The following is a 10,169-nucleotide window of genomic DNA, read 5'->3' on the forward strand; positions in this document are numbered from 1 at the left end:
CGTGTGCTACCAATGCCAGACTTCTGCTTTGGCTTGCTATTAGCACTGACCCCCAGGCAACTTTATTTATTAACATACAAATAAAATCACATTTCAGTACAAATAAAATATCACCATATTGTACCCACCAACTATTCCAGAATCTTCAATGCCCTCCCCCTGTCCCCACACCCCTCCAAAAAACACGAAAGGAAGGAACTATTTCCCTAACACCCCACAGAGACTGCACAACTCCTGACAAGACAGGCAAATCATTGGATTAAAAAAAAACGCATCCCTGTAAACTTTAAGGCATTTATCCAGCATTCTCCAGGGCTCAAAATAACTAAAAGATCAAGGGTAGAGTAGGGGAAAATGTTGCATCATTCTGGGTGCCCCATGATTAGTGTATCACTTTAATCACAGAAGAAGATACAGATATCTAGTAAGTGGATTTGTCTTTCCAGTGGGTCATTTGTTTCCCAAGTCAATGACAGCAGGAACTTTAGGACCACACTTGTTAAGTACGTATTCATTAATCACTTGCATTCACACTTAAAAACAAAAACTAACAAAATACAAGAAAAACACTATTCAGTACTGGAGATTAAATAACCATGTGTAGTCTCTTGAAATAAATTTGATTCCTTAAGTAGTCTAATTACTTTCAGTTGCATTTTAAAAAATAACTATATATATATATATATATATATATATATATATATATATATATATATATATATATATATATATATATAATAAATATATATATATATATATATGTATAAATGTGTGTGTATGTATATATTATCCTGTGATTCTACTTATGGTTCCTCTGCTGCATTGATCTAGGAGCATAAAAGCCTTGTGTCCCCCATGAACAGTGGCTCTAATGCTGCAGAAAGGTTACAAATAGGCAGTCTGGTCCTTCATTGATCTGGACTATTCATGGCTTCATTGTAAGTAATTATCCTTTTGGAATCTTGCTTCTGCAAATTCCATATAGATTCCATTTCTTTAGTGTGATATACAATAGCAGCACTCAGGTCAAAAGAACTTAGCTATCATTCCTTTCTAGGCCTCTCTGGTATCTCTGTTCTTTGGTGGAGCCTAATAAAGTGCTTGTGGGAGAGGCCAGAAGATTTTGATTTTCTATTTCTAGTCCTTTGAGAGAAACACTAAAGCACCTTGACTTCTGGTGTCTGCTTTCTGCTGGTCACCTATATGACTGGCTTCCAATGATAAGGCTCCACTCTCAATAGTCCCTGGTTTTAGACTGTTACCCAGAACCTGAGGACTAGTCCGTTTTTCCAGCTCATAAGCCTTGGGAAACACAAGATGCTCAGTTCCTGAGGGAATTATTTCAGCACCCTGTGAAACCAAAGTGGCAGGATATTCTCCTTGAATTGTCACTTCCATCACTTTATGATCTGATGACTTTCAATAACAGTCTCTGGGCCAGTACTGGGCTCATTTATAAATGATAAACCCCATTGATTCTGGAAGATATCCCGCAGGTTTCAGTGATCTGTCTGAGAGGGCAGATCTACTTGTGCAGTGCTTAACAGCACCGTTTGCATATTTGAAGGGTAGATAAAAAGGCTAGACTTAATTTGTTCAATAGCTGCTGAAGTCAGACTCATGTCCTGAAGAACTGAATCAGTCCCAGTAGAGATAGGTGTTAAAATTTTAGCAGCAGTAGTTAGCAATAGCTGAGCCCCTGATGAATACACATTTCCATCAGTTCCTGCTAAAACAGGCCCATTAGAAAAGTTGGCCGAAGTAACAGATTTCAGAGCTGACATGGGGACCTGGGATAATCGGCTTGAAGGTTGGGTCTGAGTTTCCTCAGTAGATAATGAAGAGGATAAAGATGAGGATGGTGACACAGAAGAGTTCTATACAGTTTTGTTGAGGTTTTCCTTAACTTTGCTTGCATAACTTATTTTAGGAACTATTTTAGCATTGCTATTGTCCACTGGAAAAACTGGGGGTGGTTTAAACAAGGTCCACGAGTCCTCTTTGGAGGCAGCAGCTGAGGCATCCTTTAGGCCGATCCTCAAACTTTTTGCTGTTCAAACCAGGTTTAACATCTGAGCTTTTACAAAGTATGTCACCTACAGCAGATTTTCCATGACTTGTTCCTCTAGGTCCAGTTTCATACTTCCAAACAGGCTCCGAACTATCTGCTCGAGTTCCCTTTTGTTCAGTATAGTGAGGCTTTAAACTTTCAAGTCCCTGTTTTAATGCTGGCACACTCGTCTCTTACATTATTTTGTCCTGCATTAAATCAAGGTTTTCACAACCCTTAGCACTATTATGCCTAGCTTTCTTCTTTTTAGGAGTGGTATATCCACTCTCAGATCCACTACCATTATTATCTGCTCCTTTCCCCATATAGCCATCAGTGATATAACCTAAATTATTTGTTATGACGCCACTTCGGATTGCTACAGTGTCGGTCTTATCTACAGCCTGGTTCTCTCCAGATTTATTTTCATAAGACTTCACATTCTTTTTGTCCATACTGTTTTTCTGAATAAAATTCTTGGTTTTAATTCCTGCTTTTCCAAAGGTTCTGGTCTTTATAGTCTGCTTCAGGTTAGTGTCTACAACTTGCTGGTTGCCATTGAGGACCTAGAAATAGGTTAGTAGCTTCATCAGTACTGAGGCTCTTTAAAGATATCTCTCTTTCTCCAGCATTACCATTTACTTCACCATAGCCTCCAATCCTAGCACTGAGAAGGCAGAAGTAGGGCAATCTGTGAGTTTGAAGCCAGACTATTCTACATAAATGAATTCCAGGCTAGTCAGAGCTACATATTAAGAATCTGTCTCAAATATTTTTCCCCCTCATAGAAAGAGTCTAACTATGAAACAAAAGAGACAAGTCCATTATGTGGTATTTTTCCTATAAAATTTTCTTTAAAAAAATACAGATAGCTGCTGGGCAGTGATGGTGCACACTTTTAATCCTAGCAATAAGGGGGCAGACGCAGTGGCAGGCTCTCTGAGTTCTAGAGGAGCCTGGTGTACAGAGTGAGTTCCAGACCAGAGCTTCAGAGAAACCCTGTCTCAAAAAACAAACATAAAGCAGAAAGTTGAGCCAGGCATAGTGGTGTATCCCTGCAATCCTATCTTAAAAATTAAAGGCAGGGGAGACTCAAATCTAGTTTTACCCTCATGAAACTCTGGACCAAAGATAAGAACTACCTCACCATTTATTAGCTCAATAGGTTGAGCAGTATTTGTACCTTCTGGCTCACTGGTCCTAATTTTTTTGTATTTCAACTAAAGGTAGGCAATATTAAATGCAAAAATAAAGTTGATGTTCAAACCAAGTTGAACCAAAGCAGTCTTGTAAATAAAGCAGAACAATTCTACCTAAGAGTACTAGAGAGTCAGACACCAGGAATCACTTATGGAAAAAACAGCTCAGGTAGGAATGATGGCCCACACTAACTCCAGCTACAGGAGCGTGAGACACCAGAATTACAACATATTGTAAGAGCTGAGTCTGTAGCTGAGTGGTAGACAATTCCTGCCTAGCACACACAGGGTCCTAGGTTCAATCCTCATTTTATAAAATAATATAGCCCACTATACTTGTTTTAATGACAAAAGTTGTTTTTTTTTTTTTTTGCATTTAAGTTCTTAATACTTTTCCCCTGTGGCCTTGGTATGAAGAAAGTATGAAAGGCATCTTTTAAAGCTTAAATATTTAAGGAAAATGTGAAGACTGTAGTTATTATAGAAAGAAATTACAGAATTCCTAGCACTTTTCTTATTTAGGGCTGCCATGCTAACTCCACTTCAAATGGACTCAGCCAAACCTTGAGTATTGATAAATCTAGCTTTTGGATTTGTTACTGCCATCACTCAACACATGTGGTCTTCTCTTTTCCTCTTCTGGATTCAGAAAACCAGATACTGAAAGGTTTGAGAGTAACAGGTCATAAAAGCCACAAGTATGTCTCAAATATATTCTACTTTTCTTAGTTAGCACTGTACACAATGAAGCAATAGCACTGTGTGACCAAACCACACATGAAAAACTGATCACCCCAAACTGTTAATATTCTCTCAAAATTTCCTAAAAAAGATTTCCCTCCTTATTCTTTATCCCATATTTTGAGGGGTGCCCCTTCCAATGGTTCAGGGTCTGCATCTCTATGGAGTGATAAGTCCTGCGGGAAATACATAAACTTCATAAATCATAAATTTTAAATCTAAGAAGTACCATTATTTGACAACCTTAATACTTTCTCACCTTCTGAAACCCAAAATTAACGCAGTGTTACATAACTCCTAAGTTTCTAGGCTGCTCTACAAGATCCTAACAATTAAACATGTAACTTGTACTGCACAGTAACATCAGTCCCTACCACCTTACAAAAGAAAATCTGATATCCAGCTTATGTCTTCAAAGTTACATTATCCATAATAAGTTTCTCAGCAGTAATTGCTTATATTAAATGCCAGGCTGAGTTTAACATTTTCTAAGTATTCCTTAGCATTTCTCTTCAGTTTATAAACACACTTTTAATCTGTGAATATATAAATTTTGATGCTTATTTCTTGAGTATTTCCTCAAGAGTTTTTATGTTTAACATGTTAAATAAAATTCAGTTTGGGGATCGACATCAGTTTTAAAATGCACCAAATACCTTTCACTGCAATACCACCAAAAGTCTTGTCCATTGGCATTCCACAACCTCACAGACAAGCCACTTCAGTTCCTTAAAGAGGGGACCCAAACTGTCTTTGTCCCTACAATCCAGTATTTGATTAATCTCTCCCTGCACTCACTACCCCTGCCCAGAAGTTTCCGTGTTGTGTGGAAAATGGATGGAACAAGGTTTAAGAGGTGTTCCCCCCAACCTTTTTTTTTCTTTTTTCTTTTCATTTTTTTTTTTTTTTGAAAGGGCCTGCTAGAAAGAAAAGGGCCTAAGTGAAAGCCTTTGAGGTGGAGTCCTGAGCGAACCTGGCAAGATTCCTGTGGCAGAGAAACTTGTGACCCGGGAGGAAGGGAGCTTGGTTCCTGCTGGGTACCCCACCGGGCCTCAGGCACCGCCTCTACCCAAAATGAATCACCTTACCCCTGGAAGGCCCGCGGAACACCGCCGCCAGGGCCTCCTTCCCCTTCAAGCTCCTCTCCCGCCAGGCCACCCGCGCATCCTGCTGCACCTTGGTCCATGGTGCAGGCCGCTCCCCTCCCCTACCCCACCCCTCACCAGTCGGTGACAGGAATTGGCTTCCAACATGGCAGACAGGAAGCGGCCCAATGAGGAGGAGAGAACATTCCAGCCTAGCTGGCTCTGAGAAGAGCAGGCCAGGGGCGCTACCCTCCGGAGAAGTCTCATGGGCATACTGCAGGGTCCGGTGCCCCAAAGGGGAGTTTAGTGGTGGAAATGACCAGAGGGACGAAGGGGACCCAGCCAGCAAACCCCAAGGGCACAGGTGGGCTTAGGGTGGCGGGTGAGGGAGCCTACTCTCATACTTTTAAGCTTTAAAATTTCCCTAAGTTTCCATGAAATCTTTATTTTAAATTTAATTCACTCATTTATTTTATTTTGTTATTTTGTAACTCTCTACAAGAGCACTGCATCTCCATCTTTACTGCACTTTCCTTCCTGATTCAAACTCCTGTGTATCCCTACTCCCTTCCAAACTAAAGATCTCCTCTTTAGTTATTATTGTTACATATATATGTAACTATACACACACACACACACACACACACACACACACACACACACACACACACACGTACACAGTCACGATTGGACAATCCATGAAAACGTTTGTAGCTAAAGAAAACGTATTCTCTCTCTATGAACAGCCATTAAGCATCTATGGCTTTTCTTATAGGGGTGAGGGCTTATCAAATTTACATTGTCCACATTGGTATATTACTCTGTATCAGTAAGCAGATCTTGTTCATACAACCATATGGTTGAGACTATACTGGTCCAATTTGTCTTCCATGACTAGAGGACAGTATATACCAGCAAGCTTTCTGGTCTTCTGGCTCTTACAGTTTTTTCACCCACTCTTTGATTTCTCTGAGCCTTGGGTGTAGTGTTGCATTGTAGATATATCAGTTGGGGATTGGGTACAACGTGATCACTTAATCTCTGTATTTGACCAGTTATAGATCTTTATAATAGTGTCCACCTATTGCAAGAAGACGTTTCTTTCACGAGGAATGGGAACTTCACATATCTGTGGGTATGAGGGTAAAGATTTAGAATACAATTAGACATTATATTAATTTATGAAAGTGGCAGTAGTGTGTTCTTCTCTAGGGTCTGTGGTCAGTCAAGCTGTGAATAGCTAGGCTTACATAACCAGGCATGAATACCCTTATGTTGAGCAGTCCTTAAGTATAATTCGATACATGTTGGTTACCCCTAAGATAGAATTGTCACTATTTCACCAATGTGGCTACCTTGTCAGTTGCTATTGTTGTGTTTCATAAGCTTTATAGCTGGGTAGGAATATTGATTTCTTTCCTTCCTTGGCAGCTTGCATAATATCTTCAGATATTTTGACAGTCATTCCTCAAGGAGGAGGCTTCCAGGAAGGTTCCAGCTAAAATACTGCAAGTCCTGTGTCTGAAGTCATATCTTCAGCAAGCAGGTCTTATTTCTGAATCCTGGAAGGCAGCAAAGGGCAATGGAAAAAGTCCATATTGTATTGGGTCTCTCTTATTCCCCAACCAAAAACTCAAAGAAAGGTTTCTCATGGCTGCCAATGGGAATTCTGTGAGATAATCTATGGTCCTTGATACTAAAGTCACCTCATATGGCATAACTCCACTTAAAATGTATATTTTCATGAATACATAGATGTATACATGTATGTACACATTTAATAATATAATATGAAATATAATAAATACGTATTTTTAAAGTAATATATTTCCCTATGGCTTTTGTTGTTGTTGTTGTTTTTGAGACAGGGTTTCTCTGTGTAGCTTTGGAGCCTGTCCTGGAACTTGATCTGTAGACCAGGCTCGACTCAAACTCACAGAGATCCACCAGCCTCTGCCTTCTGAGTGCTGGGATTAAAAGCATGCACCACCACCACCCGCCTTCCCTATGGCTTTTAAAAACATCCTTAGTATTATTTACCTCTTCTACTTCCCACCACTCCAGGTAAAGTTGCCTACCCATTTTTCCCATTAGCTACTTCATAACACCTCTAGAGAAGGGGATATCTGAATATAGAGTCTAAAAAAATACTTTTCAGTGTCAGATTAAAATGCCTTGTCTGATGCTTTCTGTGTCAGAACCAGTGGCCTCCAGCACCAAATCCTGTGCAATTTTCCATTAATGAACTCCTACAATCCTTATAGTAAATGTTCTTGGCTTACTTATTCAAAATGTGTTCAGTGTATCTCCTGTCTATGGTCTAATCTGTCCTTAGATAAGCTCCCTGAAAGCAGACATTGTTACTCTTTGTTTTAAACATAGCAAGTTAAGCACAGCTTCCAAGCTTAAGCAATTTGCCTCTGGTCTCACAAAAAAATAAAGTTACCTGAAGGCTTCTAGTTCATCATAATGTCTCAGTTCCTGTATTTTTATTTACCTTCTAAAACACACAAAAGATGTGAGAGGACAAAGTCTAAGATTAGGCACTATAGACAGAAAGAAAAAAACAAATGTTACTAAGAAGGATATAAACAGGTGAAAAATACTTCCAAAACTACTAACAAAACAAGTTTGTTACAGTTCTGTGTATCATCTATTTCCATTTTTAAAGCGGGCAGGAATTGATTCTCTAAAGGAGGTTGTATAGTTAAATCTTTCACTTTTTGTTCTGTCATGAATCTCTTTTGCTGCCTACAGGTTTAAAAATGAACTATAAAGGGTTGAGAAGAACTTTTTTTTTGTCCCAAAGAAGTGAGCAAGTCCAAACCAGGCAAAATTAGTTTCAAGAAATTTGTCACTTTCTGGTTCTAATTAAAAGATAAAAACTAAACTATAAGAAAGCTCTTTCCGAAAACAAAGTCACATGAGTTTGTTTCTTCTGCATATCTAAAAGGAACATGGCAAACAACAGTGTATTATTGAAGTATTTCTAGTATCAGCAACATGTGGAAGTCATCAATGAACAAATCTCTTCTAATCCCATATTAAATATGCAAAATCAGGCTATCACAGGTTCTGACAAAAACCTTCAGTATGATAAGGATCCTTAAACTAATATGCAGTTCACTTATCAGTCAATGGCAGCTTTGCGAGGGACATTGACTGGCTTAATCATTTCCCAAGGTAACACAAGTCATCTAAAATATAGTAGAGAATTCAGACGTCCAGAAAAGATAACAAATATAGGGTCATTTGTTAATTGCTTTCTAACTTAAAGTGACAGTGAAAGCAAGGACAATAAAGTACTCTTAAATTTCCTGTGATATACTGTTTTTCACACTGTTTAAGATAATGGAACCAAGTAAAATATGTCACTTAGAAGGAAATTTAGAGTTAAATTACCAGTCATTTCATTGTGTTCACTTGTACATGTGAAGTATACAGGTTTTGCCATATGATTTCTAAAAGTATTTTCTTAAATATTTGGCAGCAACCATCTTCAAAGTTAGTTTTTTTAAAATAAATTATATCAGTTTTGTCCATAAAAGATGAATGCATGATTTTCTATGTTTTATGGACCTGAATTCTGTTTGCATCTTCAGCCAGTGTAAATTAGCACAATCTTCCAATGTTATGCCTAAACTGTCTTTCGCCTGACCTATGACATCTGGGAATGAGAGCATAAAGGCAAGTTGTCACACATAGCATGAATACTATGATTCTTTCTCCTTCCTAGTCAATATGGCATGGTGGTCAAGATTTTACCTGCTAGAATCTAAATAAAGATTTAATTCTTCTATTCATTAGTAGATATGCAACACACACGATTAATTTATGTTCGTTAATCATTAAAGCTAAGACTATTACCAATTTATATTTATAGCCACTGTGTATGAATTGATTTTTTTAGAAGCAGACCTAAGGTTTTATCAAAGGTATTTTAATATGAACTTTAAGCATGGGGATTAAGAGAAATAGGCACTAACAAAGACATTCCACAGTATGAGTGTGTGCTTCTCTAAGATAGTTGCGTGTTAATTAGCTTTTCATACTTTCAGTAAATAAAATCTACATGCCTTTCAGTAGATTCCTTGGAAAATTAAAACCCATTTTTTTGCTGTTTGATGGTAATCTATTTAAGAATCGTACTATATTTAAGTCAGCAATCCAGGTGTCTTCGTTTATACTGCATGGATAAACTATACAGGTTATAGGATATGTAAACAAATAAAAGTTTCTCCATTATAAATGTGTTAGATATCCTAAATACACCGTTATTTAAAATGCTGATAAATATGGTTCCTTGTAGAATATATTAACTATGAAACTTGCCTTTGTTTTTGTGTATGAGATATTTACCAAAGATTTTTATGTTGAAGGTTTGGTCCACAATGAAGCAATATTTGGAAATGGAACTTTTGGGAAGTGATTGGATAACATAGACTCTGAGTTCCATAGGTTCACTATATTGTAAAGTGATGGGTCATTGGAAGGTGAAGAAAACTTAGAAGGTGTCACATAGGTGAAGGGAGGGTGTCCTGTAGGTATAGCCTCTTCTTGTTTTTGTGTCCTGGACTATATGAGATAACCAAGTTTGTTTCAGTATATTCTTCCTGCCATGATGCTCTGCCCACCAGAGATTCAGAAACTTGACCAGTTGAGCATGGAATGAAGCCTGCAAACTGAATAAAAATCTACCCTTTCTCGTTATGTCACAGATATTGTGAGAGGGAGAGAAATCTTAATAATAGACTCATAAATATACATATTGGTCTTGGGTGTTACTCTGAGAAATACAGGAATATATATATTCATTCATTTAGTCACATGCTAGAATTCCATCCTACAAAGAAAAAAAAATTCCAAGTTTCAAATATTTGATAAGTTATAAGTTTAGAAGCTACTTGAAAATTTACCTTATCTGTTGGGAAAATTGGCAATTATTCATATATTTAGTAGTATGGGTTGATTTTCTATAATCTTTGTCTATATGATAATATATAGTATTAACAGTAAAGTCCAATACTGAACTCTCAATAGGACCAACCAGATACTTAGTAGCTAACTGATGATTCCAGCCTTCTACATGCCACA

The 10,169-nt window shown here is 37.8% G+C and overlaps 1 pseudogene; it reads right to left on the reverse strand.

Annotated features, from left to right (window-relative positions):
* Positions 1 to 798: 798 nt before the first annotated feature.
* Positions 799 to 5,176, reverse strand: LOC128117017 (FMR1-interacting protein NUFIP2-like; annotated as a pseudogene).
* Positions 5,177 to 10,169: the final 4,993 nt, after the last annotated feature.

Source organism: Peromyscus californicus, unplaced genomic scaffold, assembly GCF_007827085.1.
Source record: "Peromyscus californicus insignis strain IS unplaced genomic scaffold, ASM782708v3 Scaffold_10__1_contigs__length_136768540, whole genome shotgun sequence".
Lineage (NCBI taxonomy): Eukaryota > Metazoa > Chordata > Mammalia > Rodentia > Cricetidae > Peromyscus > Peromyscus californicus.